The sequence below is a fragment of the Anthonomus grandis genome, chromosome 17 (assembly GCF_022605725.1).
Source record: "Anthonomus grandis grandis chromosome 17, icAntGran1.3, whole genome shotgun sequence".
Taxonomy (NCBI): domain Eukaryota; kingdom Metazoa; phylum Arthropoda; class Insecta; order Coleoptera; family Curculionidae; genus Anthonomus; species Anthonomus grandis.
The window spans coordinates 6,203,102-6,222,786 of record NC_065562.1 but is presented as its reverse complement, the minus strand read 5'-3'; the positions used below and the strand labels follow the sequence as shown (position 1 = coordinate 6,222,786).

The window sequence follows — 19,685 nt, the reverse complement described above, 5'->3', positions numbered from 1 at the left end:
CAATTTATTCAGAAAGTACTGGAAATGTGTTTTGTTTATATTGTTGTTTATTTTGTAACAAACAAAACCAATTTAAAACCGGATTTTCCTTGTGGAATAAATGCATTGAGAGATTCGACGAACACGAGCGATCCATTGGTCATCTAGATAGTTTAAATGTTTACACAAGCCGCCAATTAAAGCGAGGAAAAATTAACGATGAGTTGGAAAAACAAATAAGATGCAGAAAGGATTATTGGGTCGAAGTATTAAGAAGAATTATAAGCGTGATTAAGTTTTTGGCCTCTAGAGAATTGGCATTTAGAGGAACTGATGAACGTTTTGGTGAAAAGCGCAATGGGAATTATTTGGGTTTATTGGAACTATTAGCAGAATATGATCCGTTTTTAAAAGACCATATAAATCGAATGGCAAATTTGGGCAAGGGTAAAACGTCATACCTATCCAAGGATATCTGTAATGAAGTCCTCACTATCATGGCGAATCGGGTTATTGAGGAAATTGCTAAACAAATTAAGGCGAATAAATATTTTTCAGTCAGTGTGGACTTAACACCCGATATATCACATCAGGATCAGCTAACAATAATTTTAAGGTATTGCAATAGTAAAGGGCTTTCATTTGAAAGGTTTATAGGATTCTATGATAACATTGCGCATGGGGCACAAGAGCTTGAGCAGTGCGTCACGGATATGCTAGACATTTAATTTAGACATTCAAAATTGCAGGGGTCAGTCATATGACAAGGCAAGCAATATGAGTGGTCGATTTTCTGGATTGCAAGCGTGTATTAAGGCACATAATGAGTTAGCAATCTATGTTCCGTGTGCCGGACATTCTCTCAATTTAGTTGTTCAAAATGCTGCGGATTGCTGCTTGGAAGCAACATCTTTTTTTATGCTAGTTCAAGCTTTTTATAATTTTTTTTCGGCTTCTACACATAGATGGAACTTGTTGTCTAGTACAATAAGAGATTCATCAGGCTCTGAGAAATCGCTTATGCTAAAAAGGGTCAATACAACTCGTTGGTCTTCTCGCTTTGATGCCATAAAGGCGCTACAAAGTAGTTACAATTCAATAAAGATTAGTTTAAATAATATAGCAACAGATGTTAATGAGGAAAATATTGTAAGAGTCGAAGTAAGTTCGTTATGCGAAAAACTTAATTTCTTGGAAAATGGGATAATCTTATCATTTTGGTTGGATATTTTGCAAAGGGTTAACGATGTTAATAAAACTGTACAAAGAGAGAATTTGGACTTGTGTACAACTTCCCAACTTTTCTCGTCTTTAGTAGAATATTTTGATTTCTTACGTGATCGCTTTGACCATTATGAGAGCTTAGGAATGTTGTTAACAGAAAACGAAAATTATATTGAAAGGCAAAATATCAAACGAAAATTGCAATTAGGAGAAAAAAGTTCCGACGTAAATTTGAGCCAGAGAGATAAAATCCGCACGCAGTGTTTTTTTTTTATTAATCGATAATTTAAAATCTGAAATTGTTCGTCGGTCAGAAATATATCAAACATGTTCAAATACATTTGAATTTCTTTTTAAGCTAAAATTAATAGAAGATGAAAATATTATCACTGTAGCAACCAAACTAAAGGAAAAATACAGCTCCGATTTAGATGAATATTTTCCTCAAGAATGTGTTCATCTAAAAAAAACTATCAAATTCTATATCAGAAATTAAATTAGAAACTCCATTAGATTTCGTTCATGCATTATATGAGAATAAACTAATATCTACATTTCCCAATTTCAATATTTGTTTACGCATTTTTTTTTCTATAATGGTCACAAATGCAAGCGGTGAACGATCGTTTTCTACTCTAAAGAGAGTTAAAATCTATTTACGAAACTCAATAGCGCAAGAAAATTTAAACTCTTTGGCAATTATTTCAATTAATAAAGATATTCTTGATGAAATAGATACATCTTCTATAATCGAAAAATTCGCGTCACTAAAAGCAAGAAAACAATCGTTTAGTAGTAGAAGTAATTTACATGCATTATTATATAAGTATATTTATGTGTAATTTATTTTTTACGTTCCTTTAAAACCAAAGAATCTGTTTTACTTTTTGTAGAAAGCTTAAGAGTTGAGTTTGTTTTAGTTGTAAGAGAGTTTATGCTATAGAATCGTTTATTTTTATTTGTATACTGGCGTTGACCTGATGTATTTTTTATTTTGTTTTTTTGTAAAATTTGTCTGAACTTTTTTTAAAAAAAAAGTTTTTTAGGGTACAACTACGTACGTACTACGTACGTACTACCTTAGGGTACAAACATAGTGGAACGACGAGGCTAGAGGCACAGCGACGAGGTAAGCGACGATATAAGCGACGTGGCAGGAGACATACACATAGTAACGAGACAAAAGTCGCGATTAATTGCGACTCTTCAAATTCAATTTAGTCAAAACAATGTTTTCCGACAGTGAAGATGAAATTTTATTTGACAATGCCGCGCTTCGCGGACTTATTGTAATGGGAGGTTTTAAACAGAACTTGCTCTGTACATCCCATTAATAAATCGCGCAAACGATTTGGGCAGTATCATACACTATTTTTTGAACTCAAGCAGCATCCAGACCGATTTTTCGAGTACTTGAGAATGGATATTGCTACTTTTAACTATATTTTAAAAAAAGTGTCTCCATGTCTACAAATGAATTGGACAAACTACAATAAACAACCCATTGGACCGGAAAAGAGGTTGGTTATTCCTTTAAGGTAAGTTGAATGTATATTTTTGTACAAAAAACATAATATTTATTAAGTATTACAACTAAACAGGTCAATTAACATAACATATTAAACACTGGAAAAAATGAACAAAAATAAACTAAGTAGAAATATTCTTTTCGGTAAAAACATAAAACGAAAGATTCAGTAGGAGTTGGCGTTCTGATTGATCGGATAATCGAAAGGTTCGATTCCTTGATTCTGATTCATTTGATTAGTATAGCCAGATCTTGAACGCCATTTCTAAAATGCAAAATGTTGTTATCCGTAATTTTTCTCACATGTGGTAGTAGACTCTTAAAAAATGACAGATGATCATCATCTTCTTTGGTTTCATTTATGTTTGCCCTCTTTGTTCTAATGAACTACAATTTCTGTTCCTCGATGGCCATTAAAGCGTCAACATTATTTTTTCTTTTACGGAGTCGGCCCTTTAAAACTGTTCGAGGTTCAGCAAAATGACTTGACGTGCCTGTAGATGAATCCTCAGTGTTTTCGGAAGCAACAGAAGCAGGTGTCAATGGCTCGACATTCACGGGATCTTGTACATCGTCTATTGTTTCCGTCTCCACTCTATCGTCATCAGAATTCACATCAGATTGCACGTCCGTAGCAAGCGATTCATCCAAAGAATCTACCAAATTTCCCGTTGCTTGTCGAGGCCTAAATTGATCCATTAAGAATAACAAACTTTTAAAATAGGGCCAGTGGGATTTAATTGCAATGTCCCCTGGATCACCAGACCGTGGAATGGGAAGTTTTTTCAGTTCTCTTCGGAAATAATCTCTTAAATTTTTCCATTTAGTTTGGGCCACCTTCACTGCAAAAAAATGGATTTCAGCTACGAATAAGCTATTTTTAACATTGATTTTTGTTTCAGAAGTGGTTCATTCTAGCATTAGTGTTAAAATAGAAAACAGCCAAAACACTGACACTAACTAAAATTTTATTATTTTTTATTGCAGATATTGTGCTACAGAGGAATCTTTCAAAAGCCTATCATTTACTTTTCGCATGGGAGCTACAACAGTTGGATCAATTGTTAAAGAAACTGTTAACGCGGTATGGAATATATTACAGCCAATACACTTGCCAGTTCCAACACAGGATGATTTCATTAAAATCAGTGAAGATTATATGAAAGTCTGGAATTTTCCCAATTGCTTAGGTGCATTGGATGGCAAGCACGTAAAAATTAAATGTCCCAGTCATTCAGGAAGCATGTTCTTTAATTATAAAAAATTCTTCTCGGTTGTTCTTCAAGCAGTCTGTGATGCAAATTATCGCTTTACTATAATAGAGGTGGGACGACAATCCGATGGGGGTACTTTTCAAAGTTCGGCTTTCTCTAAATTACTTTCAAAGAAACAATTAAATATACCAACTGAACAGTCTCTACCACATACGCAAATTCGAATGCCATTTGTTTTCATAGCCGATGAAGCATATCCACTACAAGAAAACTTGCTTAAACCCTATAGTAGACAAACTCTGAATCCTGAAAGGCAGTACTTTAACCAGCGATTATCTAGAGCTAAGAAGACGTTAGAATGTTCATTTGGTATAATATATGCAAAATGGAGAATATTATCGAAAGCCATAGAAACAAACGAACAACTCGCCGACATTACAATTAAGGCAATTTGTCTTTTACATAATATTATCATGGATAAAGAGGGTTTCGAAAGGCATTTAAAATTGGTCACAGAAAGTCCTGGAAATAATAATTTTACAAGACCCAATTGGAATGCAAGAGGTCGGGTTCCCAATCAAGCAATTTTTATTCGTGACACATTTAAAGATTACCTAAATAATTTCCCTATTCAATATGAGTGACTCTGTATATAAAATAAAGGTATGTACTTAAAATTTACTTGCCTGTTATTCCACATTCTGTAGCTACTTGTGACCAAAGCCACCGAACATAAACTAGAATAGAAGGATCACTCTAAGCGCCGCCCAAAATGTTGCCTTTCTCACTCGCTTTCTGATGCTACTCTTTTTTGCTGCCCGGTGGCGATTGCGTTATACAGGGGCGTCTTCAATATTAGAACTATAATAGCGTTATGCGGAAATTCTGTACTTTAAAAATGCCGGCGATATGTTGCGTAGATGGCTGCAGGAGTAAAAGAGGAAATACATTTTTTTTAAATAAAAATGGATTAGTTTACAGAAAAAAATACACGCTTTTCTTCAGTATTCCTTAAATATCTGGGAAAATTGAGATCGTACAAAAAAATCTAATAAACAAAAGTTGGTTTAAAAACAAAAGATTGGCTTTTGTTTGATTTATCTAGGTGCTATAGGCGCTAAGATACAACTGTGTGAACATAACCCCTTTTTTTAGATAACAAAATATAATGACGTAAAATAATAACGTGAAATAATTTTAAAAAAAAACGTTTTTTAGACAAATATCTAGCACATTTTTTTAAGTATGTACTATCAAAAACTTTAAAAATAAACTTGATTGTAAGTCATTAGCATAAAAATTAAAAAAGTTAGGAATAAAATAAAAATAATTGCAGTTTAAAAAAAATTTATCATAAAAAATTATGTATTTACTTCAAAAATTAAAGCGTAGCCTTCTACAATGGACTATATATAGGTACCAATAATATGTTCAAAAAGTGTCAGCGATTTAGAGTACATATTTTTTTTTAATCGTGATTTTAATCTAAAAAAATGCAAAATTTTTGGTAATATTCTGTTATTAGTGGTGGTTTTTAATAGTGAAAGCTATCCGATTTATTATTAGTTGCATTGCAATCATTTGAATGATATAAATTTTAGCCACTTATACCGTCTAACCATACTTAAAACTGCATTTTTTTCTTCATCAAGGGTGGTTTTTAAGGGTTTAAGTTTCAAAATATTGATGTGTACTATAATCCCCAATGTAAAACTATATTTATTTTGCATTTTTATATGAATTCTAGGTTGTAAAACACCTATTTTCGTTTTATTTAAATTTTAGTGGTTTGTTCTTTCATCCCCTATTTAAAAAGCAAATAATTAGGCATTTAATAAGTTTTTTTTATTTAACTGCTTTTTTATATTTCACTGTTACCGAGTTCCATATGCTGAGTGTTGTTATCACATTATTATGTAAGTTTTATTAAATATATAAAAAATGGGTATATTAACGAAGTTATTATTAATTAAGTGTATGTAATATTAGGTAGGTAGTTTCTTGGTCAGTTAAGAAAAGAGCATGAAAGGAACGTAAAGCTAAGATTTAATTGTGTACATTCTAATAAACTTAATTTTAAAGCTATCTACCAAGTGTTTTTCTTACAGTTATTTGTTCAAAAGAGATACTTAATAATATTCTTTCAATTTCATTTTAACAATAATACAAAGTGCCTTTAATTTCTAAAAATTCCATATATTATACGCTGTCCGCCGCGATGTACGAAAATATTCCTTATTAAAAATGTTTCAAACACCCCCCGTATCGTAAAGGATTGCCGTCGAAACTAAATAATGATTTACGACCGCGTAAAAAAAGTCGGCACTGTTTAGAAGTCCCTACTTCAAACGGCCGCAAGAGAGTGAACCTACTGTCTTGTTCTTTATACTGTGCCAAAGCTCATCTAATACATAACGGTTTCTATGATCTGGATGAGAAGCATTCCATATTGCACGCCTGTTGAACACGCAGGTTATTATGTTTACTTGCTCAGCCATTGCGTATATGCTGTACCAACAAACAACCTTTTCTAAACCAAAACATGCAAAAACCAATTAAAACCGTCCAGTATCAACGCGACAATAAATGCAAATTTTATCTCGACGCGCACCGCGTCGCTTTTCTCGTCGCCTAGTACCGCGTCGAACTCTTTACTATGTTTGGCTTCATTACAATACACGATGAAATAAAAGCCGCGTCGCTTACCTCGTCGCTGTGCCTCTAGCCTCGTCGTTCCACTATGTTTGTACCCTTAAACCGGCACTGAGTACGAGAGAGGCAATAGTCGCAACCCGAGTACTTGCCCAGAAATGCTTCGATTTCATAGATTACGAGAAAGCATTTCGTCGCAGGCAAAACCACAAATTAATACATCAAAACTTATATTGGAACCAAAACGCAGAAATAAAATTATATATTAACACATCGAACATCATACAAAGTAAGACAGTGTTAAGAAGATTTTGATGTCCCTTTCTGAATAATATAGTGACGAAACTACGATCATTAACAATGGTTTCCTTAATCACCGAAATACTCGAATATACGAATTACTGGGCTCAACAAAATCCGCGAGCTAAAAAAATATATATAGATGACTGCTTAGATGACTGGTCTCTGGTACAGGTTAGTTTTAATAAGTCGATGCTACTACACCTAATTCCAAATAGATTTGAATGTATTTTTTGCAGCCATTTCCTGGAAAGTGGATTGGCCAGAACCATCCCCTGATTTAAGTCCTCAAATTTCTTCGTATAGAGTTTTTTTTTAAACACGGAGTATACCAAAATTCTTTCGAATCTGAGCAACAGTTACGGGAATGTGTAACGGCCGAATTTAGCAGCATTATACTGGAGATGTTACGTGATATTTGGAGTTCTACCGTTAGAAGATCATACCTATCTTAAGAAAAAAATGTAAACCTTTTAGGAATACCTGTTTTCTATTTAATTTATAAACACCTATTATAAATTAACAAAAACATTCGTTAATTTATTTACCTTTTTTATTTTATTAAACATTGAATGTCACTAAAAAAAACTATTACATGAAATATTCGGTAATATGTTACAGAGTTGGCTATTTATATATGTCAAAGTATATATTTGTTATTTGTTTGCAAAAAACTAAAAAGGACATTTTTTATTAGTTATAAAAAAAATTACATCGTTGAATTTGTAATAACAATTGTAATAAAATACAGCATCAATTTTTATTACAGACCATATAAAAAATAAAGTTGATGATGGTGGTTAATATTAAAGACATTATGAACGTTGGCAACATTGCACGTCGTGTGCGTGACGTAATGAAGAAGAAGGAGTAGCAGTCGAGATTTAGCAAGCAGACGCTTCAATACACTTTGTTTTTATCTATATTTAATTTGTATTTATTCGATAATGCAAATAAAATAAAGTCAGTGTCTTTATACATATATGAAGAACCACGTCTATTTGTCATTATATGCTGAGTTTCGACCAGATGGTGTTTTGAGATTGAAATATCGGAAATAAAATCTAAAAACACCATCATCATCATAAATGCGCTTCAAAGAGTACAACTTTTTCTTCAACCTAAATTCTATAGGTACCGAGAACTCTACGCTTAGGATCGTTATCTTGGGCACCCTGTATATATTGACTTTCTTGTTCTTTGTTACGGCATAATAAATATATTGTATCCAGTTTAAGTGCTGGTCAATTAATAATTCCACATATTTAGTTTTTTAGCATGCTTTACTTGATTCTGGGTCACTAAAGCAAACTATCAAAATTTGGTCGGTTTAAATTTATTGAGAAAGAGCTAATATGGCTTGTCTTTAGTTAGTTTAATGATATTTTAAGGTTTATCAGCAAATACTTAACATGGTTTTTGAAAGGATTGTCCACGCTTCTTGACTTTCTAAGGCATCATGTGACTACAGTTGAATGGTGCACCAGCTCACTTCAGTGGAAATGTCAGGGAATATACCACACACCAATTTGGTAATAAGGATGGATCGGAAGGCTAGGTTAGTTATTAAAATTAATTTTTGGATACATTTTTATTAAACTTTATACTGGATGAGTCCCACTAGATGACCTCCTAGGTCACCGGAATTAAGGTCTCTGGTTTTCTTTTTCTTTTTCTTTCTTTTTCCCGAAGTGCTTTTCTTTTTTGTCCCAGATGATGAAGGTGTCATCTACATATCGAAGCCAGAGCTTCGGTTTGCACCGGGAGGCATCTATTGCATGTTCCTCAAACCATTCCATGAAGATGTTTGCTATTACTGGGGAAAGAGATAGCAGAGCACGCGTGGCATAATGGACACAATATCCATTGGTCAGAAGCCAAGATTCTGCACAAGGAACAGCACTGGCGGAAGAGGAAGTTCGTAGAGGCAGCTTTCATTTCACAGAATCAGAGGATCTTCAGCCAGCCAAGCGTCGATATACCCAACATCTGGAAGCCTCTACTCTCAGGACAGTGTAGGATCTAGAGAGACGCGTGTCCTTCCCCCCTCCAACTCTTTTTCACGGATGACTTTCTCTCCCTTCCCTCCCCTTCCATATCGCTGCACACATCTAGTATATAAGCCTATGGAATAGTAGTTTGCTGTCAGTTTACACTTGATAACGGTTGGAGATACTTACCAACCGAAACGTCGTGTTACAATAAATAAATAAGACAATGCAAGTCCGACAAGATGTTTTCACTGTACCATTGTCTACCACCTTCAAAAACAGAGTTTATGTATATTATATGTAACACAAAAAACAATAAAGCAGTTGCCCGAGATATAATACCTTCCAAAATACTAAAACTTCTAGACGAAAGAGGCACTACATTATTATTATCCACTATTTATTGCAATATGGTAAACATACAAATAATTTTCTTAATATAATTTTTAACATTATAATAAACACATAGCATAGCCACAAGACTAAACTTGTGCGTGGAGAAATATACATATACTATCTATTTATCCCAATGATCAAAGTTTTACACATTATAATAGAACGCTAACAACCTAGCTCTAAAAAATAAACCCAACCAACCCCAAAAACAAATTAAAACCAAGGTGAATACCTTTGGAGATCAATATTTTGATTGTATTCCTTTCGTCTAAAAGGGAATATACTTCATTTCTAGTGATTTCACTTGTTAAGAAGAATTGAAATGCCTTTTTAAGAGTGAAAATTGACTGTGCAGTTCTAATAATATGAGCAATTTTTTGATAAACATTAGCGCTTAGATATTTAAAGCATCTTTGTCCAATTGTTTTTTCAACTCGGAGCTTCAACACTGCCTTTTGTCTATATCTAGTATTCTGGTGATTACTTATATCTCGTAAGACTGTTTTTTCTTTAAAAATTCATATAGCCATTGTTTTAAAAGATAACAATCTAACATTAAAAACATCTATCTCAGCAAGAAACAAGTCTGATGGATACTGCCTATCTTTTTTTTAAATGATCTTTAGGAGCCATTTTTGAGTAACCGCATTAGAGTTTAAGTGTGACTGTAGCACTCCTTCCCATGCAACAAGACCATAAGTTAAATGTGGCTGAGCTAAAGCATCGTCAATAAGATAGAAATTAAATTAGGGTAATAACGACCTAAGCTTTCCATTCGTAAATGTATCCAGTATTGATGTATGATATATGATGACACCATTTAAGATGATTATCAATAGAAATTTCCAAATATTTCTTTTGTGCATCGACTTATTTTAATTTCTTGAAAATAATTAAAAAATTCCAGTGTATTGAAGTAAGATAAACCGCTAAAATAGCTACAAAAAGGCATAAAAAATGTTTTGCAAGACTTAATACTCAACAAATTATTATTAAACCATTGAATATATTTTGGAAAATCTTGTTGAATTAGGTTTTTAATTGCTTCCCATGAATATAGCAAATGCTCGTATCGTCAGCAAAGCTGGTCAATTTTGGTACTATTTCTAACTCTGTATAGATTGTTAATAATGTACATAAATGTTAAACAAAATTGGACCCAAAACGGTTCCCTGAGGAACACCAAAGAATATACAAAAAGTGTGAAAGACATATGAGAGACTCACAATATGGGTTTAGATGAATTATATTGGAACGCACAAATAAAGTTAGACAATAACAAGTCCAACACCTTACAAATTAAGAAAGGGATTCGGCAGGCATGTGTGCTATCTCCACTCATATTTAATTTATATTCAGAAGAATTTTCGAACAAGTTTTAGAAAAAGTGGAGATAGGCATAACGGTTAATGAAATATGGATTAACAATATCCAAATCTACGAATCTCAATGTATTTGAAAACTGCAGCTTAACTTTTAAAGCAATACTCAAATACTCAAAAAGTTTAGGAAGGTGCTTGCGTGTTAACCTTCACTAAGATTTGTAAAGTGTTATGTTAGGTCGGTGCTTCTTTTTGGACATTCAAGATGAGTGGAGTTAAGAAACTGGAGACCTTTGAGATGTGGGTGTACTGCATAATCCTTAAGATACCCTAAACGGCGAAATTGACCAATGAGGAGGTTTAAGAACTTTCCTAGACTTGTGAAGCGAACTCTTTGAAATCATTACTATATCATAATTTTTTTTTCATTACTTGAAATCATAACTCTTTGAAATCAAGAAGAGGAAAACAGCATACCTGTTCTTGTAGATGATGATCGAGGGCAAGATTGAGGAAAAAATCGGTAGAAAGAAAATATCATGGCTGCGTAACATCAGAGAGTGGACAGGGATATATGATATGCAGTCGCTGAGATACACCACAAAAAACAGAGAAGCCATGGAAAATGTTACCGTTACCGCACATAAACATTCAATAGTGGATTTGTATTGAAAGAAGATGTTACAAATAAACTTGCTTCCAATATTTGCCCTGCGGCACCTCTGTTATGATTAATTCTGGAAAGCTGATTGTATTGTTATTTTTTGTGATATATTTTTTAATTATGACGATATATTGCGAAAATATTATAATTATAAGTTGTCATATAACTCTAATAAGTCATTTACATAAACAAACTAAAAAGAAGTATTAACTTAAGTATGATATCTCTGGCTTGATATGATCTCATGATATCAGATATGTCGCAAATAAATATTATAGAAATTAGATAATGTAGGAAAGTTATTAATTTCTTACTTTGTTTATAATGTCAATAAATAGACTTCCACCGTAAACACGAGAATATTGCGGCACTAAAATAAGCGCAAATCTTTTTAGTAATATACTAAGTAAAAATTAGTCGTTGATTATAACATGTTTGCCAAATCTATATCATATAATTTTATTAAAGTAGAACGTGTCGATGAAAATATTACATTACCATAATATATTAAATGTAGAAGTGAAGTATAGCGGGTTAAGGACAGAAATCAAACCTCAAGATTTGAAATTAGCCGACGTTTCGACGTTTATTTACGTCTTTTTCAAGGCTGAAAAAGATACAATTGGTACAAAATGGTGAAAGTAATAGTTATTAATACAATAGTTAAGAAACCACCCAAACAAAATCACAAATAAACGAAGACTAAAGCATAAAAGTTAAAATTAAGACGACTTACCAAATTTACATTAGAGGTTTACGTAACAACTAAAACCTAGTGACATCTCCATCATACATACACCACAGATACAATCGTTATACATTAAAATACGCAGCACAACCACTAAGTAAAACCAAAAAAAAAAAAAAAAACACACAGCATAAATAAACTAAAATTGGCTTATGTCACAGATTGATTCACAATAAATAAGTAGTACGTATAGTAATTATAGTAAATAATGGCACCTTCTAAGTCAGTGTTTAGTAGTAACTGTACGCAGAATTTGTTGTTATAAAGCAGAAATGATACACATTCTTTTTATGTCTGTAAAATCGGTTTAATATTACCTAGGCTCGTTGAAAAGTTAAGTACTTAACAGTTTGGATTTATACAGCTTTAAGATGTGATTATATTGTGTACTTAAGTCCTGAGTATCGGTTCGGTGCGGTTTTATAAGTATTGTCATCACTCAATAAATCACGCACACCAGCTATATATTCATTCTTATACATGACGACAGTAGAGCCACCCTTGTCAGAGCGCATAACAACTATTTCGGGATGTTGTCTTAAAAAATTCTTACACAATGTAAAATCCTTCTTAATCTTATTTAAGTATGGTTGTTGATTAAAACAAGAACCATTTGTAGATGTTATAAAATTGGTTAGGCTATGGATACACTTGGACCTTAAATCTTCTTGTTCTTCTTCATTTAAATTTAATGATTGAACATAAAATTCCAAATCCTTTATTATAGTGGGTATTGGGACCTTATCCCGATTTACAGGCAAAGAATATTTAGGGCCAGCACCTAGGATTTTTTTAACTTCATTCGGTAAGTCAATATTCGTATAATTGTAAAGAAAATTATTATATGTACCTAGTTCAAACAATGATTGGCTACTACTAAGTGCAGTAATTTTTTTGATATTATTTATACAAATTTATACAATGAAAATTAAAGGTTTTTTAAGAAATAACAATTACCCCACAACATTGGTAAATAGAGTTATCAACAATTTTAAACTTTTAACAGATACACAACTGGTAAGGAGTAAGGAAACAAAATATTTCAGATTTCCATATGTAAAATCATTTTCAGAACAAATCCAACGACACATACGGGAAAAAAATTACAATTTTAAACTGGCTTTTTACAACATAAACTCAAGCAGTGTATTGTTTTCCCAATTAAAAGATCGTACTCCCCTTGAGTTAAGCTCAGGTTTGGTATACCGTATACCTTGTCGTAATTGTGAACAGTGTTATATAGGTATCACTAGGCAGCATTTAAAGAACAGACTATATCAGCATCAATATGATTGTAGAGTCATAAATATGAACAAAAAAGATAAGACCGCTTTAGCACAACATCACTTTTCCACAGGGCATAACTTACTTAACTAACAATTTTGATGATGTTAGCATAGTTGATAGAGAGAGGCACTATCTTAAACGCAATATCAGTGAAATGATACACATCCAATTACATAATTCTGTTAATCACCGAACCGATACTCATGGCTTAAGTACACAATATATATATCACATCTTAAAGCTGTATAAATCCAAACTGTTAAGTACTCAACTTTTCAACGAGCCCAGGTAATATTAAACCTATTTTACAGACATAAAAAGAATGTGTATCATTTCTGCTTTATAACAACAAATTTTGCGTACAGTTACTACTAAACACTGACTTAGAAGGTGCCATTATTTACTATAATTACTATACGTACTACTTATTTATTGTGAATCAATCTGTGACATAAGCCAATTTTAGTTTATTTATGCTGTGTGTTTTTTTTTTTGTTTTACTTATTGTATCTGTGGTGTATGTATGATGGTTGATGGAGATGTCACTAGGTTTTAGTTGTTACGTAAACCTCTAATGTAAATTTGGTAAGTCGTCTTAATTTTAACTTTTATGCTTTAGTCTCCATTTATTTGTGTTTTTTTTTGGGTGGTTTCTTAACTATTGTATTAATAACTATTACTTTCACCATTTTGTACCAATTGTATCTTTTTCAGCCTTGAAAAAGGCGTAAATAAACGTCGAAACGTCGGCTAATTTCAAATCTTGAGGTTTGATTTCTGTCCTTAACCCGCTATACTTCACTTCTACATCTATTGGAGGGACGTTAATTTTTGTACCATAATATATTAAATAAAAAAATATAGTTTTTTAGTTTCGTGCCGCTGCACAAAACAAAAATGTCACGTTTTTACCGAAAATCAGATAAATTAAACACAGAAGAAATAAAGAATACTTTGATGGAACTGGTGCGTATTGTTATTGTTATTATTGCTCGTCAGAAATCTAAATCTTTCAATGCTTGAAATACAGGGTATTACAACATTCGGTGCACATATTTTAACAGCGTATTGTTGGAGTTCAAATATTTTTTTTTCCTATAAATATGTATCTTAAAATGCACTCCCTCAGAGCTACAGCCTCCGCTAATTGCCTAAAGATAATCGATTATTTAGAACACTGACTACAGTTATCCGTCAAATCTTTTGAAAATTTGCAAATTCCCATTTTTTGGGTCTTTTTGACATTTTCCGTCCCAAAATTGGTGTAAATCCACTTCAGGAAGGCCTACCCTTATAATGGCCCATATCTTATTTTACAATAAATTTACATTTAATTTACATTAAAAATTACATTTAATAATCCTCCTTTTTCATTTATTGCGGATTTTCTTGAAAACGCTTAATTATATTAAAAAAATGCAAGAGACAAAAATTTTAGATTTTTTCATACTCAACTAGTGTTGCTAGATTTTTAATTTTTTTTATTGGAAATATAAGATAGGGGCCATCAGAAGGGTAAGCTCCTCTAAAGCATCTCCTAACATTATATTTACATTATTTTTGGGACCGAAAGTGAAAAGAGCACCCAAAAACGGGGTCATGCAAATTCGTAGAAGATTTGACGAATAACTGTAGTTACGGTTCCAAATAATCAGGAGAAACTCAAGAGAAAGAAACTGATAATCCTAATTAACTTATTTAAAAGAGTAAAACTATTATAAAAAAAAAACCTAATTACACACAACTAAAACTTAGAAACTCTAATAACCACAAAAGTACCAACAAACAGTACAAACAAAGTACAGACACTGACTAGGCAGGAGTGACTTTCAGCATGTTGCTAAATTCATTGATATCATAGACGACAGAACTTATAATAAGCCGATTTAGTCTATTTTTAAATATGTTGAAGTTATCTATTTGTTTTAACGAAGCAGGGAGTTGATTAAATAAGCTAATTCCTTCATAAAAGGGGGTCTTTTTAAAATAAACAAAGTTAAATTTTGGCAAATAAAGATCATCCTTACATCTAACATTATAGTTATTAAAATCACTTACTTTGGAGAAATGTTCTTGATTTTTAAATACGTATAACAATAATTTAAATATATAAATTCCGGGCTTTGTTAAAATATTATATTTTTTAAATGTTTCACGGCAGCTCTCATTAAATTTCAAACCAAAAATTAGTCTCATAAATCTTTTCTGAAATACAAATACCCTTTGTGCCTCTGATCTATTACCCCAAACAGCAACATGTGAGGTCAAGAGAGGGTACACTATACCATAGTACACACGCAGTAGACCCTTCATTCCTAGATGCCTTTTAAGAATAAACAATGAAAAGTACAGTCTAGATAGTTTGCTGCATATCTCGTCAATTTGAGAAAGAAAAGATAGGTGTTGGTCTATTACGCATCCCAGAAACTTAACTGACGATTCGCAGACAATTGAAACAGCATCCAACATATTCTTTGAGAAACTTATGCATTTAGTCTTTTCCAAACTTATTATAAGGTGATTTCCCTCACATCAATCGTTAAACTTTTTTATAATTTTTTATACAGAGCAGGCTTTGAATTCGATTTCCTCCATACTTTCTCCTATAACTACAATAGTAGTATCGTCTGCGTACATGAACAATTTAACATCGCTAAGGAATTCTGAGAGATCGTTAACATATAGTAGGAAAAGTAACGGCCCCAAAGTGCCACCCTGTGAAGTTCCAAGTTCGCAGTTATACTGACTTGAGAAATCATCATCCACTTTTACAACTAAGGATGATATGATATAACCCAATTCAATACTCTACCTCGCACTTCTAATCTCTCTAATTTATGCTTAATAAAAATCGGATTAATCGTTTCAAAAGCTCGAGATAGATCAAACAGAAAAACCACTACATTCAATCTTTTTTCAATATTATCCCAGACATACTGAATTAATTCAAAAGAAGCTGTTTTAATAGACATATTTTTTCGAAAACCATGTTGCGAAGAATGTAGAATATTATATTTATCAAGAAACCGTACTAATCGATCATACATAAGCTTTTAAAATATTTTGGAGAAGCTACTTAAAATGCAAATGGACCTGTAGTTCTCAATTCTATTAGGATCACCTTTCCTAAACACCGAGGTTATTAATTGCAAAAATCAATATTCTAAGAAAGTAAATGTGTGCTGTGGTATTTTAGAAGACCGTATTATTGGACCCTTCTTTTTCAATACGCCTTTAAATAGTGCGAGATTTTTGGTTTTCTTGCAAGATAAATTTTTGGATGCTGTTCTTGATTTGCCGTTAACTTATAAAGAGACTATGTATGTTCAGCTAGATGGCGCTCCGATCCATAATGCTGCAGCTGTTGTAAGTAAATGGATCACTGATAATTTTCATGAGAAATGGATTGGTCGCAGTAGTACTTTTGTAACATGGCCCCCTAGGTCTCTATATCTAGCATCTTACTATCAAAAATAAAGTTTATAAAATCCATCCACGAATTTTAGAGGAATTGAAAACTCCAATAGGATAAGCATGTAAGCAAATTTCTAAATAAGAATTACGAAAAGTCTGCTTAAGAAATTGAAAAATTTATGAAAAATGCATTTAAAAAAATATGGTGGTAAAATCAAGTGGCGTTGTATGTTCTTAAAAAAATAATAATAAAAATAAAAATTTCTTTATTTTAACCTTTTCGGCCCCAATGGGACAAATAAATCCCAACATACATTTCATAACATCTGCTGGGCGCTATCATGTCCCGTTTTTAATGGAAATTATCATTAGCGGGTATTTTAAGGTTTTAACAATTTTTCGACAGGCAGCGACACGCTTTTTGGAGGTCATTCTGATTGTAAACGCCAAAAAGCGAGCACGTTGTTGGTTTTTGACACTGTTTTTTTACAAATTTGATAGTTTTTGTGTGGTTTTTGAAACAATCTATTTAGGTAAGTTCAGCATATATAATAGCAAAGTATTTTGATGGTTTTTTGTTTTGGTTTTTGCATTTTGGTTGTAATATTTGGCTATGGGATATATGTGTCCCAGTGGGTTTTCTGATATGGTGATTTATATCCCAATGGTATTTTACAGTATGTCAAGAAAGAAGTTGACTAGGGCAGAGCTTCAAGATCTTGCTGACAATTTAGAAGAGTTATCATCCGGAGAAGAGGTGCATTCCCCATATGAAGACTCTTCCTCAGAAGAAGACCCATTCCATAATAGTGAAGAGTCCGACGAGTTGTATCAGCCCTCGGATACTTCGGACGAAGATAGTGGAGACATTGAAAGTGATGCAAACGAGAACCTAACCCAACCCAACGACGGCGTTATTTCTGCTGAAAATTCAGATCAAGTGCTGAAACTCCTGTTACAACTGGTAATATAATTTGGTCATTACCTACAAATACCTATGTCCCAAGACTTAGCATTCCAAATGAAAGTCAATGTATCATACATCCTTCAATTGCTGCAAATGCCTCCCCGCTGGACATATTCACTAAAATTTGTCCTCAAAGTTTATTTACTTTTATTGCTGAGTCTACAAAACAGCGAATCAAAATTTACAAACAAAATAAAAAAAAGCAGGCGACTTTCACTGATGCAGGGGAGATTATTATTACTATTGGCTGCACATTAGTTATGTGTTTCAATAAGGTGCCAAAACTTCGCCAAACACCTACTGGTTATCGCATCCATCTTTGGGAAACAAAGCCATCAAATCGGCCATATCCAAAAACAGGTGTTTGTTTATACTATCCACGCTTTATTTCAATAATCCAGTCAAGCCAGAAGGGGCCAGTAAGATTTACTATGTACAAGAGCTTCTATCTTGCTTCAAATATACATTTCAGAAAATCGATCCGACAGTACAAGTCAAAGTATTGACGAAAGCATGGTGGGCTTCAAAGAAAGATCTTCACTGAAACAATATAGGTATGCCACAAAAACCTGTGAAAAGAGGCATAAAATTATGGCCTAGAATTGATGCCAAAACAGGATATACATACGATGCAAATGTATATTGCGGCAAGGATGACGTTGAAAGGAGCGGAATTTTGGGCGAAACTGTTGTAAAAAAATTATGTGAAACTATACAAAATCCAAACGTAGTTCTGGCCTTTGATCGATTTTTTACATCAGTCCGTTTGATGGATTCCCTCCAATACCCAGCCATTATTACAAGAAAAGACATGCCAAAAAAATTCATCGAAAAACGAAAAATGTGAAAAGGGGTGAATGCGAGTTTTTATCAAATCAAACAAACTCTATTGCAAATAAATGGCAAGATACAAAGCAGGTTATTCTTTTGAGTAACTGCCATACCCCTGATGTGACCTGTGTGAAGAGAAAAGACAAGACTGGGCAGAGAGTTGACGTACCATGTCCCACTGCTATTGCATACTACAATGAAATCATGGGTGGTGTGGATCTGGCTGATCAGATGAGTGGTGTGTATGACTTTGGCAGAAATGTTGCAAATGGTGGAAAAAAGTATTTTATCAACTTTTGATGATTGCTGTTAACAGCTGGGTAATATATAATGACTTACGTCGTACCCAAAAAAAGATACCCTTACTGGAATTTTTATTTACTTTATCAGAGGACCTAATCGAGAAAAGACAACAGCAAACTTCAGTCAAACTTCGAAAAAACAGTTGTGGAAGGCCATCAAAGAGATCAAAAGTAATGAAAAATGTGGGGGATCACCTTCCAGTAGAAACATCGACACGGCTCGTTGCGCTCTTCAGAAAAAAGAACGTAGAACCACTACTATTTGTGCAATGTGCGATGTAGGGTTGTGCAAGCATTGTTTTATGCTTTATCATTCGTCCTAAAATACTTACCTTTGCGGGTTGTCTTTTTGTGAATTAAAAAAATAAAAATTTTGAAATACAAAAATGTAAGTGTTTTTTTTTGGCCTCTAGGGATATTTATAGCCCACCTAAAAATCCCGCTGGGATATATTTGTCCCACAATTTTTTGCTCTTCCTGTATATATATTTTTTATTTTAACTAGTATATATTGTCAAATGATCTCTTAAAATACCATAACTCGCAAAAACATCCTTAAAATCATTAAACATAAAATTGGGTCCCAAAGGGTTATTGTCACACCCTGTATCAATATTTATCAAAATTAGAACTTAAGTGCCTTAGGTAATGATAGGCCTTTCAGAAATGTATGGCCCTTTCAGGAATTATAGTTCACAAGTAGAAAAGTAATAAACCGAGTACTTTGTTCAATATGGAGACAAAAAAACTTTTTCAATCTGCCTGCTGTAGTTTACAAAGGCACCACACATTTCTCACTAATTTTAAGCACACGTTATAAAAAGGCGAAACTCAAATTTGGCGCCATAATCAAATTTAAAATTTTT

At 32.9% G+C, this 19,685-nt stretch overlaps 1 protein-coding gene across 2 annotated transcripts in view; it reads right to left on the bottom strand.

Moving 5' to 3' along the window:
- LOC126746473 (elongation of very long chain fatty acids protein AAEL008004-like) overlaps positions 1-19,685 on the bottom strand; it is a 225,214-nt gene that overhangs the window by 192,403 nt on the left and 13,126 nt on the right. The gene's annotated exons all lie outside the window — the stretch shown is intronic.